The sequence below is a fragment of the Lepisma saccharinum genome, chromosome 30 (assembly GCF_977018435.1).
Source record: "Lepisma saccharinum chromosome 30, izLepSacc3.1, whole genome shotgun sequence".
Lineage (NCBI taxonomy): Eukaryota > Metazoa > Arthropoda > Insecta > Zygentoma > Lepismatidae > Lepisma > Lepisma saccharinum.
In genome coordinates, this window is record NC_139258.1 from 40,033,908 (window position 1) to 40,057,040 (window position 23,133).

The window sequence follows — 23,133 nt, forward strand, 5'->3', positions numbered from 1 at the left end:
ATTACTTGTGATATGTTTCCAAATCAGGACTTGAAATTAATTAGGCGAAAAGGTGTATACCCGTATGATTATGTTACAGATTTTTCTAAATTTGATGAGTATTCTCTGCCACCACAAAAAGCATTCTATAGTAAACTCAGGGCATCTGGAATCACTGATGAAGATTATCACCATGCTCAGTTAATGTGGACCAACTTAAAATGCCAGACGCTTGGTAATTATCATAAGGCATATTTAAAACTTGATGTCACTCTTTTAGCAGATATACTTCAGGCATTTAGAAAATCTTCCATGAAAAATTATAAGCTAGATCCAATTTATTTCTACAGTGCTCCGGGCCTAGCATGGTCTGCCATGTTTTTAAATACTAAAATGCAATTGGATCTGATCCAGGATCAGGATATGTATTTGTTTATGGAACAATGTATACGTGGGGGCATGGTCCAATGTTCTCAAAGATATGCGAGAGCTAATAACAAATATATTTCTAATTATAATCCAGAATTGCCATCAAATTATATACTTTATGTGGATGCAAACAATTTGTATGGGTATGCTATGATGGGTAAATTGCCATATGCGGGGCTTGAGTGGGTTGAAAATTTTAGTATTGAAAATCTTCAGGATTTTGATGATAGTTACTATGGCTTGTTTTTAGAAGTTAATCTAATAATTCCCGATGATTTACACAAAAAGTTTTCTGATCTACCCCCAATTCCTGAGGTTAAGTGTTCACCTATTTCTAAACAAAAGAAATTGATGATGACTCTGGATCCAAAACAGGATTATGTAATATATTACAAAAACTTGCAGTTCCTAATAGATCATGGTGTTAAAGTAACTAAGATTGGCAAAGTGTTGAGGTTCAGGCACTCAAGATGGTTGAAATCATATATTGATACGAACACCGAGCTTCGAACATCTGCAGTGAGCCAATTTGATAAAACTTCGTTTAAATTAATGGTAAATTCAGTATATGGCAAAACTATAGAAAATGTTAGAAAACATAGTGATATTAAATTAGTTACCGACCCCAGCCGGAGCAAAAAATTAGTGGCAAAGCCGAATTTTAATTATAGAAGAATTTATGATGAGAATATGGCACTTTTTAATATGAAAAAAACAAAGATTAAGTTTGATAAACCTATTTATGTAGGGGCAGTGATATTAGAATTGGCGAAATTACATATGTTAAAATTATATTATGATGTGTTGAAACCTTTTTATGGTGATCGTATAAAATTAATGTACATGGACACAGATAGTTTTATTCTTGATATTCAAACAGAAGATGTTTATAAAGATATATCACATCCTGAATTAATTAAATATTTTGATACCAGTGAATTGCCAGGCCATCTGAATATTCACCCCCACAACAAAAAGGTGACTGGCAAGTTAAAACATGAGACACTTGGCGATGTTATTGTAGGATTTGCTGGGTTAAGGGCCAAAATGTATAGTTTTAAAACATGTAGCGGTGGTGTTACTAAAAAAGCCAAGGGCGTTCGTAGAATAATTGTAGATAAAGAGCTTGAATTTAAAGATTACGAAGATTGTCTTAAATCAGATAGGTTAATTAGAACATCAGAATGTAGAATCCAGAGTGTGGATCATTTGTTGACCACAAATATTGTAAGAAAAGTGGCTCTGGACCCACATGACGATAAGAGATGCATTTTATCTTGTGGCATACATACTCTACCATGGGGTCATTGTGACTTGAGAAGTGATAAACAATGTCCAATGACAGAGCATGATTTGAAATAAATAAAACATGCCAATGAACTTATTTGGTTTTAAAAAACAAGATATTATGGACTTGCCGACACCAGCCCCCTCTCCTGATATAAAATCTAAATTAAGTGGTTTCTTAATTATTCATCTGAATAGCATACTTACAGATGTTGATGATAAAACAGGTAAAACATTATATATATTTAATAATAACTTAAATCATTACCAATTACCTATAGGTGGTCAATTACAATTTATTACAACTCCCGAGGGTGATGTCAAGGTTTCAGTAGGGAGAAATATTTATAGAATTAAGCACTCAAACATGATTTCTGGCACTGTATATACCGTCTCTGCCGGTGATTGTTTATATATTGAGGTCCCGGGATATTATGACAAACTTATACCTTTTTTTATAGAATTAAGAATTAAATATTTTATAATAAATAACCAATAAAACAAAATAAAATCAAAAATGCCTAATGATATATTTGGCCATACAAGGCGCGAAGATCACAGTGATGAGATTTTGATGCTTGATGTCAGAGTTAAAAAATTAAGAAGTGATTTACAAGCTTTACAAACCACACTCAATGCTAGTCTTCAACTAGAGATTACAAATTTACAATCACAATGCATGGACCCTCTTCTTAAAATTGACTCAGAACTTAAATTATTGCTTCAAAAATATACTGACTTGGCAACATTGGATAATTTTCAAAGTTTAGAGGAAGCTGTAGCAGTTCTTCAAGCCAAATTAAAAACTCAGGCTACCAACTCTGAGCAATTAAAACACCAACTAGAAGAGCAGATTAATAATATCCAAGTACAATTCCAAACAACTGTCAAAAGCATAAAATCACAAGAAGATTTTGATCTAGTAATTTCCACTCTAAAAGAACAAATTCAATCACTACAGATTCCTAATCTGGACCCTCTAAACAATGCCATATCCGAGGTTAAAGAAAAAATTGAGACACTTGAGAATTTAATAAACAACTTGCCATCTTCTGATGCTCTGAGTGCTATAACTCGTAATGTTGCCAACATCAAACTGCAACTTGAAACATATGAAGATTTTGGAAAAATTCAGAGTACCATAACCCATCTTGAGGGTACCATAGCAGCAGTACAAAGTGATCTGACAAATGTACAAGAAACTCTAGAATCTCGCTTGCCTGGTATTGTAGACACTCTTATCAGTGTCCAGCAACAGATCACCAAACTTGAAAACCTCAACACCGAATCTGAGCTATCTCATTTTCATCACTTGATCGATGATATCCAAACAAAACTTGAAATTTTACAACAATCAACACCTACTCAGGCAGACATATCCTTGCTTCAAGATGCTATGCATAGTGTGGTTAATGCTAGTGAATTAAATGATGTGAAATTGGCACTTGAATCTTTGCAGAATACTGTATCAAATCTGCCTACATCACAGGAACTTAAAAATATTAAAAGAGCAGTAAATCGCATATTAAAATCAGAAGATATTAAAAATATCCAGACAAACACCTTAATCAGACAGTGGCTACTCTACCAACCAATCAACATATTAATGAACTCCATGCTTTGTTTGAGGATATCAGGAGACAAATTCATGATCTTACTGCCCAAAATTCTAAATTGGCGGTTGTTGAAAATTTACAGCAAATTGTAGCCAACATCAAGCAACAACTAGGGACTATGGAATCCAACCAAGCAAATACTCTGTCTGTTTTTGCCACGCAACTTCAAGAAATTGTGCAACAAAACAAAAAAAAACTTGCTGTGGACATAAGAATTAAACCAGGCCACGATGAGATTGTTAGGACAATTAATGAGCACCTTGAATCTGTAACAAGTAGATTGCTTACAGCAGAAAAAGAAATAACTGGTCTAATCGAGAATCCTAAGCATACAGTAATCCTTGAATTAAACAGTATACCCAACAAAGAATATGATTCACCATTTACACCAGGTGGTAAAATATATATGCTCTCTCCTGCACAATTTTATTACCAGTTTTTTGTTGGAGGCACACTCAGACCAATCAAGATCACATACTGGCTACAACCGCAGGCACACCACTATCCTACTTTATTAATAACAAATGCTGACGACAAACCAAAGGTCACCAGTGTAGAGTTAGAGGATTTTACAGATCCCAATACATTAGAGACAACTTATGTTGAAGATGATGGTTCTCTGGAATTTCATATACAAATAGGAGACAAATTATATTTAGAAAATCCTGTGGTATCTGCTGCTGAACACCCTATAGTTGCAATATTCTTATTTACATACTATGTCTAGACAAACTATTGTTGATGAACTACACAAACCAGCTAGACGTAACTATAAGCGACTGCCAGTGGTTACAAAAGGCATAGATGATTTATGGCAGAGTGACTTGGTTGAAATGTCGCCTCGCCTAAAGGCGGGACAGCTGAAAAACTTAGACAACATCAACAAAGGATACAAGTATATACTTACTGTTATAGATACATTTTCAAAATTTGCCTGGGCTATGCCACTAAAATCTAAGACTGGAAAATGTGTTACAGAAGCCTTCAGGACAATTATTAATCAGAGTGGAAGATCACCGCGCTATCTACAAACAGATAATGGCAAAGAATTCTATAATTTGGTGTTCCAACAATTTATTAAAAGCCAGTCAATAAAACATTACTCAAGTTACAGTGATCTCAAGGCTTATATTGTAGAAAGATTTAACAGAACTCTAAAAAATCATATGTATAAGCAATTTACCCTTCAAGGTAATTATAAATGGCTTACTATCCTACCAGAACTTTTAGATAGATATAATAATTCAGTCCACACCACTATCAACATGAAACCCTCTGAGGTAACTTCATCTGATGAGCAGAAATTAATCAGCACTGTTTACTATCCTAGATACCAGCCAACAACTAGAAAAGCTAAATTCAAAATTGGTGATCAAGTAAGAATTAGCAAATATAAGCACTTATTCAAAAGAGGTTTTACCAGAAACTGGAGTACTGAATTATTTACAGTGGTTCAAGTTAAACCTGGGACCCGTAACACATATATAATAAAAGATCACCGAGGAGAAATTCTCAAAGGCAGGTTCTATGAAGAAGAACTCAACAAAACTAAACAGCCTGACACATATCTTATAGAAAAAGTCATTCGCAAAAAAGGCAACAAAATACTGGTCAAATGGCTAGGCCTCCCAGAACACAGTTGGATCGAGGCAGACAAAGTGATAATATAAACACCTGGGATGTTATAAAGAGACTACCAGATCCTGAACAGCAGAATAAGAGAAATGGCCAGGTGCTACCTGATAATATTAGATGTCTTATTGTTGGGCCATCGGCTTGTGGTAAAACTACACTAATGATTGATAATTTTTTATTGGCACCCAATTGGTTAGACTGGAAAAACAGGCACTTGTATGTCTTTTCTAAGAGTTTAGAACAATTAAAATATCAGCAACTGATGAATCTATATGATGGACTAGATATAGCCACTTTTGAATCAGATGTTAAGCCACTCGATGACTGTCTCGATAACTCTGTTGTTGTATTTGATGATATTATATTGGAAAACCAAAACAAGGTTAGAAATTTCTTTACACAGGGCCGACACAAAAACATAGATTGCTTCTACCTGGCACAGACTTTTTCTAAAATACCAAAACAATTAATAAGAGACAACAGCAATTTTATATGTGTGTTTCATCAAGACCATACTAACCTCAAACACATACATGATGAATATGTAGGTGGGGACTTGAGTTAAAATATTTTTTCTAAGTTTTGCAGTATGTGCTGGAACCAGGACAACTATGGATTTGTCACAATTGATATGACAAGGAAACCTAATAGTGGTAAATATAGAAATAAAATTAATAATTTTCTAGATATTAAAACATATATAAATAACCATGAAAATACCAATAATTGATGATCTTAAATTAAGAGATTATCTTGTAAAAAGATTTAAGGGATGGAAATCAGAGAACCGAGGAATCTATGAACAACACAAGCGCACAGAACAGCCTATTATTGATGCTATTAGTGAACTAGCTAAAAAATATCAAAACTGTTACAGAGCAGAACCAAAATTTGATCACAGAGCTTGTGCCGGTAGCTGCTAGGAACATATTAGATTATCCAATCACCCCACTTTCTAGTATTCATACACCTAGTCCTGTTCCTCCTCGAAGAATTGAGGCTAGTCAGGATCCTATTGAATTGGGTCTTCTTGCTCAAAAATATTTAAGTACGCCTAAAGACAACAAAGATGAGGTCTTTGGTTTATATGCTGACACAGAGCGTGATGGTAGCATCATACATAGAATTGGCAATTTTAGAGTAACATTTATGGGAGATGATTTGATAGTATATTCAGAAACTCATCTTGGAGAAAGAGGTGGTTTTGTTAAGTATCCTGGCACACCTGGATTGTGGGAACTGATGACTCGTAAGAGACCTGGCAGCTATACAGATCAAGACTATGAACACTACAAAGAAATATTAATAAAATCAGATGCACTATACCAGAACAATGATCCCACACAAAAAAGAGACAAGTCTAGCAGTGGAGCAAAATACAACAATTTAATCAAGCCCATATGGTCTCAGATCAAAACAGGTATTGGGATCAAACAGTACAACACCCTGCCTAAAGAATTTGTCTGGGTTGACGATGTCAGGAAACTCGTAGATAGGTTGCTGGTCATAGCTGGGGAAGAAAATGCTGGTAACCACAATTTTTACAATGAAAAGGTTGGAATTATGGACATGATAGGCACCAAATTGTCTAATTTTATAGTCAATGACACTAAGGGAATTGGATGTCTTATAAAAATTATTAATACTCTACCACCTAAATTTTGGAATATCTCTGAGGGTCGGGGGCTGGTTAATGACATCATAAACAAGCTGCCATTTGAACTACACATACCAGGCTATCAGTATTGTGGTCCCGGTACCAAACTAGAGCATAGACTAAACAGAGGGGACCCTGGTGTTAATCCCCTAGATGCTGCTTGTAGAGACCATGACATAGCATACAACACACATACCGATCTTGATAAGCGAAATGTTGCAGACAAGAAATTAGAAGAGGCTGCATTTGGTAGATTTGTAAGCAAAGATGCTTCTTTGGGTGAGAGAATATCAGCGTTGGGGACCACCATAGCTATGAACACCAAACAAAAACTGGGGTGGGGGTTGTAATAGATTAAATAAATTAGCTACAATTTACTTGAACTAGTTAATCCCAGAATATGTATATAATAAACCAAAAATGAAAGCCAAAGGTGTTATGTATCAAATACCTTATGCAAATCTTAAATCTCTTAAAACTATTGATAGTCTTCTAACCAAAAAGCAGCGCAAGAAAAAAAGCACTTGTCTTGCTAAGGGCCATGGTATGAAATTATTACTTAGTACCCCCCAATTAAAAACATTACAGCAATCTAGAAAAAAATCACATATAGGTGGCTTTATATTTAGTATTCCAGCTATTTTAGCTGCTTTGGGGGCTGTGGGGAGCTTGGCTGGGGGATCGGCTGCCATAGCAAAAACAGTAATAGATGCCAAGAAGAATAAGGCAGAATTAGATGAACAAAAGTGCCATAATCTGGCTATAGAAAAACAAGGCAAAGGTGTTAAGAAAGTTATGAATAAGTTTAAAAAAACAAGAGCCGCTTACAAACCAAGACATTGAAGCTTTAATCAAGCCACTGGGCATCAAAAATTTTAGAGGTGTGTACATGTCTGATTCTTTACCAGAACAACCACTTAAAAAAGAGTGTGGCATAGTCAATTTGGATAAGTACAAAAATCAAGGCACTCACTGGATCTGCTATCTTAAATATTTAAACAATGAGGCATTTGTGTTTGATTCATTTGGAGGTGTTCCACCTGAGAATTTAGTAAAATATCTAAAATCAACTAATCTTTATTACAATAATGCCCGTGTTCAAAATTTTAAAGATGTTAATTGTGGACATCTGTGTTTATATGTTCTTAGATATCTGTCTCAAATAAATAAACCATCAATTGAAAATTTTCAAAAAGCATCATGGGAGTATTCCATCTTACCAGCCAAAATTCAATATTGAAACTTAGATTACATGATGATATAGTTTATCCCAAAACAATAGCTCTCAGAGCATTCTATGGCATGTACTTGATACCCAATATTACACACCACAACAACACAATCACAGTTGGTGACCAAAAAATTGTCATCACTCCAGGGCAATATAATTTGTCTACTCTAAATGCTCAGTTACCCAGAGGTATAGTTTTAACTCAAAATTCTGTCACTCACAGAGTAGAGATTGTGTTTGCTACAGAGAAAATAGATCTGGGTACTAAAGGAGAGCTATTAGGATTCGAGAACAACACAAAACTTGAACCAGCTATCAAACACACTGCCATTAATATACCTAAATTCTTAGCCATAGAGACTCTAAATATTCACTGTAATGTGGCCGAGGGTATGATCACCAAATCAAATGGCATAGGCACTCACAAACAAACTGGCATCATTGCAACATTTAAACCTAACTCTGAATTTATGGAACCGATCATCTATTCTCCATCACCAACATTATATTTTCCGGTGTGCCATAATAGAATAGATTATATTGAGTTGATGGTCACTAATGAAAAAGAAGAATTAGTTGATTTTGCTGGAGCCACAACAACTGCTATCATAGAAATTATTATTTAAATAAAAATACATACAAATATATAAAAAAAAAAAATAAAAAAAAATGGAAAATATTGAGAGTTATGAGCTACAATCATTCCCCCCAAACAGGAGGACCTTTGCAAATCTAAATCATCCCAACACAGAGATTGAGGTTGACCTTGATGTAGGAGATGGCTTTATACACCCTCACAGAGCTCGATGGTACAGATGGTACAGATTATCCGGCTAACTCAAATATAAGACTGGTAGACAATTTTGTGCCACATCTGTTCTCTGAAATCGAGATCAGAAAACATGGTGTTGTTATAAACAGAGTAGACTACCCTGGTATTACATCTACTGCTTTGGCCACACTAAAATTATCCAAGACCGAAGCCTCATACTACAAAATAGGTGAATTTGAGGCTGGTGATAAAATATTATCCAAGAACCACACAGTACTGTTTCCTATGCGCCTGTTGCCTAGATTCTTCTCAGATTACAAAGATATTATGTGGAAGGGTGGTTTAAGAATTACATTTAGAAGATCTGCCAATGATAATAATGCTTTGATGAGGTATAGTGCATTAAATTCTACTGGGGCAGCTCTGCCTAATACCCTACCTGATGAAGGTAAACGTCTTATTCAGACTATGGAGCTAAGAATTCCTGTAGTTGAATATGAAGCCAGTTATGCTCTTAAATACAAAGCAAATATACTAAAAAATCCACAGGTTCCTTTACAATTTTATACATATCAATGTGTGCAGAAGCCTGCCACTGGTAGCTATTATGAATTTGATGCTACAAACTCATTCTCCAGTATACAATATGACATGCCAGGTTTTGTGGTGGTACTGTTTCAGACTGGAAGAAACAATAATCAAGAAAATAATTCAAGTAAATTTGATAACTGCAACATCAAGAACATATATCTTAAAAATGGCAGAAATTAGGTGTTTCCTAGAGAAAATTATGATTTAGACATGTCCAAGGATGATTTCCTCAAATTATATGAGGCATTTACATCATACAAAAGGGTCACAATTGGGAATACTGACATGTATTACTCACCAGATGAATTCAAAGCACAGAGACCCATGTTTGTCATCAACACCTCCAAAAGGAAACAGGTTGTGGTTAATGACAGGACAAACATTAAAATTATCTGTGAATTCCATGAGACACTTCCTGATGACACCATATGTAGTGTTATTCTTATAGGTGAAAAATCATATGTTTATGATGTAAGAAATGAGAGAGTCACAGAGCAATTCTAGAAGACTTTTGCATATTATATTATCTTAGTATTAGATATATCAATTAAGCCTGGTCCTAAATTAAAATATTCCAAATCAACATATTAACATACTAGTATAAAAATATTTTAAAACAAATATTTAAGATTATATTTTACAGTGTACTACTGTGTAGTTAACTAAAACCAAAACAGTGTCGAGAAAAACATATTTTTAATAAGCTTATGAATAACAATCTGGCAAATTCAGATGTATTCAAATCAATCTGAGAGGGGGTCCTCTTTTCTCAAAAATTTTCTTGTACAAAAATCTTAAATTTGATAGAGGAAGACACTTGAACAATAAGCTTTTATAGGCATTTTGGCCTAATTTTAGTAATACAAGACCTCCTCTTTTCTCGAGTTTATAATACCACAAATACCACTACTTATGTGTGCATTTATATATTGTGGGTATATATATATATATATATATATATATATATTCATTCATTCATTCATTGTTATCTGCCTAATTGGCAGGTTTTTCACTGCAATCTCCAGCTTTCCCTATTCTCTGCCTTACGCTTCGTAATAGCATACGACCCAGTTAATTTAATATCATCCATAAGCTGATATCTCTTTCTTCCACGGACTTTTGTTCCTTAAACCATTCCCTCCAAGGCATCTCTTAGCAGGCAATTCCTTCTTAGACAGTGTCCTAACCAGTTTATTTTCCTCTTCTTGATGGTCTCCAGTATAGATCTTTTTTCACCAACTCTTTTCAGTACGGCTTCGTTTCTTACCTTGTCCGTCCATTTTACACGCTCCATTTTTCGCCATGTCCACATTTCAAAAGCTTCGAATCGTTTCTCTTCATTTCTTCTCAACGTCCAGGTTTCTGCACCATATAGTGCTACACTCCACACAAAACATTTCACTAATCTCTTCCTTAGACCTATGTCCATGGGTCCACAAAAAACATTTTTTCTTCTATTGAAAGCTTCTTTTGCTATTGCGATTCTCATTTTCACTTCTTGGTTGCAGCTCATGTCACTGCTTATAGTGGATCCGAGGTACTTGAAGCTATCCACTTGCTGGATTCTTTCACTGTTTGCTCTCACATTAATATTCCTTGGTTTCCATCCTATAACCATTGCCTTTGTCTTCTTTACATTAATCTTCATCCCATACTGCTCACAGCTGCTGTTTAACTCTTCTAACATACTATTTATGGTTATTTCATCCTCAGCGAATAATGCCATGTCATCAGCAAATATTATGCAGTTTATTCTTCTTCCTCCCAATTTGACACCTCCTGTGCCCTGGAAACAAGTTTTCACTATATCTTCTAAATAGATATTAAAGAAAGTAGGCGATAGGCAGTGTCGTACTCCTCTTCCAATTTCACAGCCTTCTGTCATTTCGTCTCCTGTTCTCACTTTAACTCTTTGATTCATGCATAAGTTGCTTAGAAGTCTTCTCTCTTTCCAATCTACACCAATTTTCTTCAGAATTTCTAAAAGTTTAACCCAATTCACTCTATCAAAAGCTTTCTCCAGGTCTACAAATACTACAAACACCTCCTTTCCTTTCTCTAAATATCTTTCCCCAATGGTTCTCAGTAAACCAATTGCATCCCTTGTACCTCTTCCTTTCCTGAAACCAAACTGTTCTTCCTCGAACTCGCCACTGAGCATAGGCGTCTGTTCAGAATTCTTAGAAGAATTTTTGCCGAGTATATCAAGCTGATTGTCCTGTACTCAGAACATTTTCTGGCATTGCTTTTCTTCTGCAGAGGTACCAAAACAGTCTCCGTGAAATCTTGTGGCCAATACCCTTTCTCATAGATTTCATTGCATAAGTGCAGTATTTCTCTTTTTCCATCTCCCAGGCATTTGATAAGTTCAACAGGAATTTCATCAGTGCCCGTTGCTTTCCTATTCCTCATTTCTTTGAGTGCTTGCTCAAATTCTTTATTCAGGATATAGTATCCTTTCTCATCATCAGGCACGTCGTCTTCATTTTCTACATTCAGACTGTCTGGGCGATTCTCTTTCTGGTAGAGCTCTCCAACGTACTTTCCCCACACATTCGATATTCCTTTTTTGTCTGTGATTTCACATCCTTCCTCGTCTTCTATCATCCACATAGTTTTCCATTTCTTCTTTTGGAAACCCAAGCAGTTTACTTCACAATACATCAAGTCATACCTTCCTCTTTTTTCCAGTTCTTCAATTTCTTCACATTTTTGTTTCATCCATTGTTCTTTTGCCCTGTCAGTTTATCTTCTCAGCTGGTTATTCAGTATCTTGTAATTATGTCTTCCCCCTTCTGTATTTACATTCTTCCATTTTCTCCGTTCCTCCATTTTTTCCAGCTTACTTTCAGTAATCCATGGTTTCTTTGCACTTTTCCTTTCCCTGTAGCCTATTGTTTCATCCACTGCCTTCTGTAAGCAGCTTTTTATTCCATCCCACATCTCATCCTTATTGTTACAACTAGCTTTAAACTTATTATAGGTTCCTTGGAAATGTTCTGCAAATTTTTGTCTTTCGTCTTCTTCCCTTAGCTTCTCTAAGTGGGGTTTCTTGCTCACCTTGTTTTGGGTTATCTTCTTCAATGTAAGATTGATTTCTCCTATTAGCAAGATGTGGTCTGAATTAATGTCAGCTCCTGGCAATGTCTTCGCATTTTTCAAACAATTTCGAAATCTTTCTTGTACCAGTATGTAATATATCTGGTATATTTTGCAATCTCTTGGACATATCCAGGTGTACCTCCTTCTCTTATGTTGCTGGAACAGTGTGTTTCCAACAATTAGGGAGTTTCTTTTACAGAAATTTACCAGGCTTTCCCCTCTCTCATTTCTCTCGCCTAATCCATATCTTCCTACTGTACTTCCATCCTGCCTTTCTCCTACTACAGCATTCCAATCACCCATTACGATAATGCACGATCCCTTTCTCTCTTTTTCCATCAATTCCTCTATCTTCTCATAGTTTTCCTCCACTTCTTCTTCTGACAACCCACTATGTGGCATATACACTTGAATTAACACCAAGTCTTTCTTCTTTCCTTGAAGTTTCACTATTATAATCCTGTCATCCACATAACGCACTGCTATAACTTTATGTTTCACACGTGGTCCTAGCACTATTCCCACACCACGGTTTCCTTGTTGATCACCTCCAGAATAAAACATATTGAACTCATCACTCACTATTTCACCATTTTGTTCCCACCTCACTTCTGATATTCCCATAACATCTACTTTGTTTCTTCTCATTTCGCCTTTAAGTTTTCTAGCTTTCCCGACTGTAACAGGGTTCTGACATTCCATGTTCCAATCCTTAATCTTACCTTCTGTTTGCTTCTCTTTTCCCCATCAGTGTCCTTTGTCATAACGTGTCCTTCCCAGACATCCCCCTCCTGGACATCCGAATGGGGGGCTAGTTTACGTCCGGAATATTTTGCCTTGGAATGACTCATCATGACTGCAGTTTTTCTAGGGAAAATATATATGCGGTAGCTTCCCATTGCTTTCCGCACACCACTCTCTCTTTCGCATCTTGAAAGATCCCAGGGGGCCCCAACGAGGAGGTGAGGAGAGTGGATTTTGCTAAATGAGCCCTCTGGACTTCACCGAAATTCAATTCACCAAACGTATGGTGTTTGGATATAGGTTGCATATCAGTTCCATCAGGGTTTTTGACTCAAGGTCGAGAAATCCCATTTAGCCTTTGCCCCCCTTTAGCCTTTTGTCAGTGCTTTTTATTGAAATCCTGTTGTTTTTTAACATAATTTGAACATATTTTATGCTGTGAGACATGAATTTAAAAATTCTCCCTGGAGTCACATTAGTAACTTTTCAGTTTCATGATAACCACAATTCTTTGTGGATTTTTCTTCTTGAGTTTATTTGATAATAATAATTGTCTTTATTCAAGCAGGGGTGATTCAGTCTCTTTGGCTGTTTTTACGATTTCATTTCATAACTTAGAAGCGGATATATTCATGCTGCCAGAATCAAGATTGCTGGTATTTTGTTGTATTTTGTGCATATTCTTTATAACATTTTTTCTCCAACCTGGGTTTGTTGTATTTTAGAGGGGATGTAACCAGTCAAGTGACACTTCCTTAATAATGATTAATAATATGATAGATACAAAAAAAATACCAAGCTGATATTTCCAGAATAATTATTTATATTCTTTTATTTAATAGCTTTTTAGAATAAGAATCCAAATACATCAGCATTATTACTAAAGACTGGAAGTTGTGGCAAAATGCGATAAATATCTTATTTTGCCTGTTCCACAAAAATTACACATGCCTGTATTTACCACTTTTCAGAAATTTTAAAATTAATTGACCAGCTCAAGTAGGTCACAACTGACGACTGTTTGTCCCTCACACAAAACTGAGACACTATCAGTAGGTTGGAGTGAAGGAAGGGGAGGGATGTGAGAGGGATATTGCCAGGCTGTCTCTCCCTCAGTTCAGTCTTGTTCAGTGTGTGCATTTCTGAGTGTCAGTTTTTGTGTTTTTTGTTTTCCACCATGCCTAAAGTAAGTCTTTCTTTCACCAAAGGGAAAAATTATGAAATTCATTACGGAATTTGGATCCGGTGTGTGTTCTCAACAGATTGATTGGTGCTGTTCTGCAAAGTTTGTGAAAAAATAGTTAGTGCTGAAAAGCGTTTTTTTGTCTCACAGCATTTAATCGCTGCCAACCATCAGTGCGGAGCTAGCAAGAAGGAAGACACTAGTGAAACAATACAGCTTTTACCAGCATTAGCAGAAGTTTCTTCACACTGCTCGGTTTGCCTGTGATTTATGTAAAGCTTTTGTGTAGGCAACATATATTGTTTGCTGTTATAAATAACCATGAACAATTTCAACTCATTCGTAATTGTCCCATAATACATGTGTGTGTAGGCCTCAGATGTCTTAAAAGGTCAACACGTATTTTTAATGCCAGTTTTGCTAATTTATTTTGCCACAACTTCTGGCTTTTAATTATTACACACATTAATAAAGGTTTTTCAAGAAATTTTGTGCCATTAATGTGTTGGATCAGTACAGTATTGTTTATTAGTACTGGTAACTTCCATTCATGTAGATTTATTATTTATAATATGAATGCTTTTCTTTTACAAAAAGCTTTGTTATTGCAGAATGAGGATGATTACCCCATGATGAAGCTGGAACTGGATACAGAGTCTGACAATGAATCAGGGCTGTATCCACCCCCTGGTACTCTGGAAGATGATTCGATCTTGGATGACATGGTTAAGTGATATTTTGTGCTAACGTTTATTTATATTCTTCTCTATAGAGTGTCTCAACCTTAAAATTCAGTATGGGTCAAATGGAGCATGGCGTTGCCAGATAAACAAACGGAGGCGCATCGAGTCGCTGTTAATCGCTAATGATTTCGAGAAATTTACTTCCTTAATATCGTATAGGAAATCTTCAAAATCTATGTATTTGATGTATTTTGGGAAAAATGATAGTTACCTCAAGATTTGCATGTAAATGTTTATATTTCGACGTAACTATTTATTATTTTTCATTTGCATTATATGTGTAATACATGCAACTATTGTTACTTCCTTCGTTGAATGCTGTATCCTTTGCATAAACAGAATTAAATGAATGCAAAAACAAACATTAAGATGTATTTTTTACGGAAATTAAAATAATAACAAAGTATGCACATGTACCTTTAAGCATAACTACTGTCCTCGTCTGGTAATGACGTTACATCTTCCAAAAAATCTTCTGTTTCTCTTGATGGACCCGGTTCCATCATATTTTCTCATTCTGGCATTATTCTCTTTCCCCATTCTTTTCGAATTCTTTTTTGCCGGTGTTCTGAGAAAACCTTCGGTTTCTTCCTTTCGTATACTGTATATAAGACGTTCAGAACACTCCATAACATCAGCAATTGTCTTAACCACCTTGCTGATATTTATTGACTTTAAAAAGTGATTTAGCATGCTCAAAACTTTTATGCGTTCTTTACCTCAAAGTTTACCAATACTGCATCTTATTCCAGCTTGCTTCTCTATCCATTATTAAACGAAATATGTAACTTACATACAATCCACAATTATCACACAGCACACTGCACTTCCTATGAACCGGGGCACCTGCCTGCAACTGAATTGTATCCTCGGTGGCACGCGATAAATTTGATATGCGAGACAGCCCTCGTAAACAAACTACAATTGTGCAATAAATAAAGGTACTGTGGAGTAAGAATGTATTCTAAAAATAACTCCAAACAAGGGTCAACACTTTTCTTGCTTGGTCTGCATGTGTATCATGACAAACCGAAGAGTTTCTCGCTAACCAACTTTTTCGTGTTACGGTCTGATGATTTATACAAAATATCCAATGTATATATAACTCTCCTCGTAAGCAAATTAATTTACTCAGGCAAAGAATATCACATCTACAAACACCATAGATCCCATAAAAAAAACTGGCAAAGTTGTACAAGCAGTTTGATATTTATGGCTTTTTTTTAAGTATTTACTACAAAATAATTAAGCATTTTGCAAAATTGCATAATTATGGAAATTTCAGATCACATTAATTTATGACCGATTATATAATGCAGTCATTAAATAGAGCATAATAAAACTCTAAAGGACAATGATTTCAGTTTGAAATTTATGACTTTTTTTACATTTTGTAAATTTTGTAACATCTGGCAACGCAGCGGTCGTAGAGAAGGACAGAGCTATTGGCAAAACTCATGTATTAGAGAGAGAGGGAAGTACTCCATTTACTTCCATACTGACTTTTAAGGTTGAGACATTATAGTCCTCCATACCTTCTTTTCATGTATGGTATTTTCCATGGGAAAAATGTTTCTTACATTATAGCTACAACTTTTTATCTTCTTCAAGAATGTTGGACCGCCATGAAAATCTGAAATATACAAATGGAAGGGGGCAGTGTATTGGAATGTGGAATGTATGAACAATGCAGATCATGTGTACAAGGTGTACAATATACAAGCGAGCAAAACATCCTTACAGGTAGCATTGTGCCACATGTGTTTCGAAGTCTGAACAAAGAGGCACATACTATGGTAGGACACTATTTTCCACAAATCCACCAACTCCCTGTGGCATTTCAACCGTTTTTGTTTTGCGGTTTTTTACTTACTTTCTAATTTTGCTATTGCTTTGATTGTAGTAACCTGATTCGGCTTGCGAACTCAGGGTTTATGGCACCAGACCAACCAGTCACTCGCAAGTCTTAAGTTAGCTAATTAGTGAACAGTAAATAAGATTAACACAAAAGGAAATAAATTCTGTAAGAATGGCGGAAGCCCCTCCAGGGAACACTGTGCTTTGTTGAGGCTGAGAGCTATGCCAGCGGTAGAATCTACCGGCTGGGTCACCCATGCTGGACAGGTCTCAGAAGAGAAGCCAGACTAAGGTGTTCTACAACGTCCCATCTTTACCATATCCTATCCTAATATTCCTTCCTAGTCCCAAATACTGCTGCCTTGTAGTCATAGAGGGATCTATAAAGGCTAAGGGAAGAAAACTCTAACAGAAAATTACCTGGTCCTCCAGGTTGGGGGTTGGCGTGAGGCTGACAACCTTATCCGGAAACAATCAATCATTCAGAAACCACAACTTGTGCCTCGGAAAGTGGATAAACATGATGACAGACCAGCTAAACGGATAACGGACATGAATATGGCCACGTGGAATATAAAGACAATGCTAGCCCCAGGAAAGATGCAGGGGATAGCACAAGAAATAGAAAAAAATGGTATACAGATAGCAGCAGTACAGGAAATTAGATGGGTTGGAACGGGTAGAGTAGACAAAAAAGACTTCACAATGTTTTATAGTGGAACAGAACAAAGAACAGGACAGAGAGGTACAGGCTTCATAATAACTAAGGAAGCAAGAAAAAGTATACTGCAGTTTGTGCCAGTATGTGATAGAATAAGCAAGCTCAGAGTTAAAGGATTATTCAGAAACATAACAATTATAACAGTGTATGCACCTACAGAAGACAAAGGTGATCAAGAGAAAGAAGAATTTTATGATAAGCTGGAGGAAACATTAGAAGAAACACCTAGATATGATTCAATTATTATCATGGGAGATTTTAATGCACAAATTGGCAAGGAGGATAGGAGAAAAGGAATAAGTGGAGTCTATACCTTACATAGAGAAATCAATAATAATGGCAATATACTTATCAGTTTGCAATTAGAAACAAAATGATAATAAAAAGCACGTGTTTCCCACATAAATATATACATTTGGGGACCTGGAGATCCTCAGATGGAACAACAACAAACCAAATCGACCATGTTTTGGTAGGTCAGAGATATTCCTCCTCAATCACAGATATTAGAAGTTGCAGAAGACCTAACTGTGACTCTGACCACTTTCTTTTGAAAGTAAAAGTTCGAGAGAGAATAAGAACAACACAACAGACAGAAAAACTAAAAAGAATAAAATGGAATATGCAGAAATGAAAAAAAGAAGAAATCAGACAAAGATACCAAGATGCAATAGCTCAAAAAACACAAACTTGGACAGCAGAGGAGAGGAGCTCAACCGAAAACCACTGGGAGAAAATACAAGGAACTCTAAAAGAAGTAGCAGAAGAAATAATAGGAGAAGATAAACAAGTAGGGGAAAAAATGTGGTTCGATGAGGATTGTGAGAAAGTAATAAAGGAAAAGAACGAAGCTAGACAAAAAATGATACAAAGAAAAACGAGAGGAAATGTCAAAAGGTATCGAGAAAAAAGGAATATAGCTAATAAAACATGCAAACAGAAAAAGAAGGAGATAATGAAGAAACAGCTGATGGAGATAGATGACTTGAGTAGACAAAATGAAACAAGAAAAGTATATACTGCAATCAAAAAAGTAAATAAAGGATACCAACCAAAGGAAATTGGCTATAAGGATAAAAATGGAGCAATGATAGGAGATCAGCATAGAAAATTAGAGAGATGGGCAGAATATTATCAAGAACAACTAGGAAAAGAAGAGGAACTAGTGGGAACAACAGGAATAGATGGATACAATGAGGGAAGCATTGAAGACCCACTAACAATGGAGGAGATAGAAATAGCAATTAGAAAAGCGAAAAATAACAAAGCACCAGGAGAAGACGGTATAATAATAGAAATGCTAAAGATGGCAGGACTGACAATGAAAATTGAAATCCATAAAATCCTGGAACGGATCTGGAAATAAGAACAAATGTCCGAAGGATGGAAAGTTGGAATAATATGCCCAATACACAAAAAAGGGGATCGCACGGAATGTAGTAACTATAGACCAATAATGCTGCTAAATGTGGTGTACAAAGTCCTTACCAGTATTATTAATGAAAGACTGAAGAAATATACTGAAGCTATAGTAGGAGAATATCAATGTGGATTTAGACCAGGCAGGGGTACAACAGATCAATTATTCGTTATACAACAGATAATTGAAAAACACTATGAATATGCAATAGACCTCCTAATTCTATTCATTGACTAAAAAAGAGCATTTGATAGTATAAGGAGACCCGAACTGAGTAGAGCTATGCAAGAATTAAAAATCCCCATCAAGTTAATAAATTTAATAGAAATGACAATGAAACAGACCAGAGCAAAAGTGAAAATAGGGAATGAAACAAGTAGAGAATTTCCATATTACAGAGGAGTCAAACAAGGAGATGGACTGTCAACCACACTCTTCATACTAGCATTACACGTGGCCTTTCAAAAGGTAGAAAAGAGAGGATCAATTTTTGCAAAGAGCACTCAAATATGCGCATATGCAGATGACATTGCAATAATAGCACGAACAGAAAACGATTTAAACAAAACATACCAGAGATTAGAAGAAACTGCAAATAGGTTAGGACTAGAAACAAATGTCAATAAAACAAAGTACATGATTGTTACCCAAAAACCTGACAAATATAGAGAGGAAAGAATAGAAATAAATGGATTGATTGATTGATTTGGTGTTTTAAGTCCACTTTATGCGCAGTAAGGCTAATCGGGACTGGACCTACAGTTTAAAGTGGAATCCGAACCACTTGTGCCTCCACCGGGTATCGAACCCGGGACCCCTTGATTACAAGGCAATGACGCTACCACTGCGCCATGGGGGAGGTCCTAGAAATAAATGGGAAGGAATTTGAAAGAGTCAGGTCATTCCAATATTTAGGGCTGATCATAAATGAACAAAATAAAAAAGATAGCATGATAAAGGAAAGGTTTTGTGTATTGGTATTCTACGGTTTTGGAATTTTTAATAAATGATAATTTTTAAATATAACCTCCTCCGGAGATGGTCGACCATCACAGAATGGATCGATTAACTTACCAAGAGGAATGTAGAGATATGGAGATTACGAATACGAGAAAACCTCGTCAAGAGAATATTTACGCTTGTTTATTTCCTTGAATTCTCCGACCAGCGGGCGTTCCCAAGAATGCGCTAACTTTGTAACTTCCGTGAAAACAATGACTGAAAGGCAAACGCGTGGATCTAAACAAGATCTAGCGTGTTCGAAAGGTTTAACAACCTTTCGAAGCCTAAGATTATAAAAGGGAGCTCACTCCCCGAACTCGCTCTCATTTGGATTACTTTTATCATCGAACGCTCATTTGACTCTCCCTCGATGCTCATTCTGGATCATGAGTCTCTGATTACACTTGGACACTCTACAACACATTACAACTACAGAACTACGACGACAGGACACGAAGTTACGGTTGCCTAGCATGCAGCGAGTTGCGCGGGATCGCTCGGATTTGTGAGCCAAGGTCGCAGGATAGAACCTTGGCATCAGTCACAATTCGGTCTGCAAGAAGCATCTGGACAAGAACATCACTCACCTACCAGGTATGAACAAGCGTAAATAACCTTTAAATTCAACCTACCATATCTCTTCCCTCTTAATCGGAGCAGGTTCAGGTAACAGATACAATTAAGCTCTACCTAAAATGTATAATTGAAACATCCCTGTGACCTCAGATCACAGGTAAGACGGGATTACAACAATATCAAAGAAAAGAGGAACTTAAACATTTAAAAGCTACAACTCAAGACTAAATGTGTTCCCGGTAAGTGAAAATTATAAGAGTAATGTGAAGTTTAAATTTTATGTTATAAAAGGTAAAAGAGATTTTAAAAAATGATAAAGTTTACAGATCACTCATATCTTCCCGGTAAGAGTTCAAAGTTCATCTAATTGCTTTCTGCAAGTGATGAAGAGCTTCACGTTTCCAATGTTTATCACGATATTCCCATCTTGGGTCCAACAGTTCTTGTAATTGTATTTGCTCGATGCCAGTTTCGGAAGCTCAAGACGTGTGCGGTGGAGATCTTCTGTGATGGTGATATTAGAACCCTTCAGTTTCCGTTTATTTCGAAACACACTTGCTCTCGCACGGTAACTAGTAAATTTAACAAGAATGGCTCTGGGCTTACCTCCGTTCTTCTGTCCTCCTACACTGTGGCTTCTGCAAATATCACCATGCTGGATTTTGATGCCCAGTTGCTCTTCAAATAAGGTGGTTGCTTTGTTGTCGGTATTCTCATTAGAAGTTTTGGGAATACCGAATATCCGGATGGAGTTCCTCATCCTTCTTCTTCAGTTCATCCTTCATGTTGTGCATTTCTTCAACGTTAAAGTTTAGTATTTCCTCCGGACTTTGAAGCACTGATTTTGTCACTTCCTCGACTATCGAATCCACCATCATTTCACCTGCACAGCAATGTTCACTTCTTCACAAACACGTTTCACAAATTCTACGTTGTTCCAGTTGGAAACACTGCTTATGCTGTTCGGTAATCCCTGGTTCTTTCCAGATTTTTTCGGTGCCATACTGAACGGTGAATTACTAAATCGTACAATACAAGCCACAAAGTAATGAACCGAAGGCATGTTATCTGCAAATGCACTTCTCAGATATTAATCTCACCTTACAATAATAGTTTGACCATTAGAATGTTGATTTACTGCAGTTGTTTACATTATTTCAGGAGCACAAACGTTACGCACTAGCAACCATCTGCCATCTTAAGATGCTCCGTGAATCACTGATTAACGATCACAAGCAGAGTAAGTCAACACTTGAATAATCAAAAATCCCTGTGAGTTGCCAGAAATTATTTTTATTTCACTTCCAACTTTTCTCAATTACTTTTATTTTCTAATTCACTGCTAAAATTGTTCTATTGTACCTAGGTATATGATTTTACTCCTATTGTATTTTATTGTACTTACTTTTTTAATCTCGAATTTATTTTAATTTTAATATGTACTTTTTGGTGTTAGGTGGTAGACCAGCAACAGCTGAACCTCACACAGTAATAAAGACAATTGAGTTCAATTCATCATTTTCATCTAATCATCACCCATCTTCATTATTGCAATTAGCCAAAAGTGTCAGAAAAGTGAAGCTAAATATCAAGAATACAAATACGAGGTTTGACCAATAAGAAACCAAACTTTTTAAAAATAAATGTATTTACCTTGTACAAAGCTTAATTGGATTTATCACCTTCAAAGTTATCTCCTCCACTGCTAATATAGTGCTCCCAGCGCTTCTTCACTTTTGGAATGCATTTTGGGAAATAGCCTACAGGTCCCAGAGTAAATTTCCTTAATCTCTTCTATGGACTGGAAGCGGCATCCTTTCAAGGTTGATTTTAACCTGGAGAAACAAAAAGAAGTCCGCAGGTGTTAAATCAGGGGAAGGAATATGGGGAAGCTGTCCCCCTCATTTGCTCAGTTCAAAGGATCTTTACTAATGTCAACACATGTTTCTTTTTGTACACCTGTCAGCAAGCGTGGAACAAATTTGGCAGCAACCCAATGCATTTTGAGTTTTCCACCAAAATCCTAAGACAAAACGTTCTGTTTATTTCCACTTCTGCTATTTCATGGACTGACGATTTTCGCAGACCACAACACACTTGCTCAACATGCCATCATCACATGATGGCCGTCCAGGCTTTGCATCGTCTTCAATAGATGTTCTGCCTGTTTTGAACCACTCATAACATTGTGTCTGGCTCATACATATGCTTTTTGGAAAAAAAAATTGATGCACGCGCTTTGCTCTTCAAGTATCTTTATTTTCTGTGTATTAGAAAATTGCTGCAGTTATGCAACATAACTTCACTTAGCTGCTCACAGGATGAAAACTAAACAATGTAGACTGTGGCACTCATTGGTGTGGTACTTCTGAAGGATTCCTCTACATTGTGTGTATGTTTCATTGGTGGGCAAATTTGAAAGTTCGGTTTCTTTATGGACAAACCTGGTACCTAGATAAAGAAAAATACTTCTTCCAAGTAAAACCTTCTTCTTTTATTCTGTTTTCAACAACACGTGTTCACCTTTTCAAGAGAGAACATGGATTAAACAATATGTTAGAAATTACAAAACATGCTTCTCTTATTTG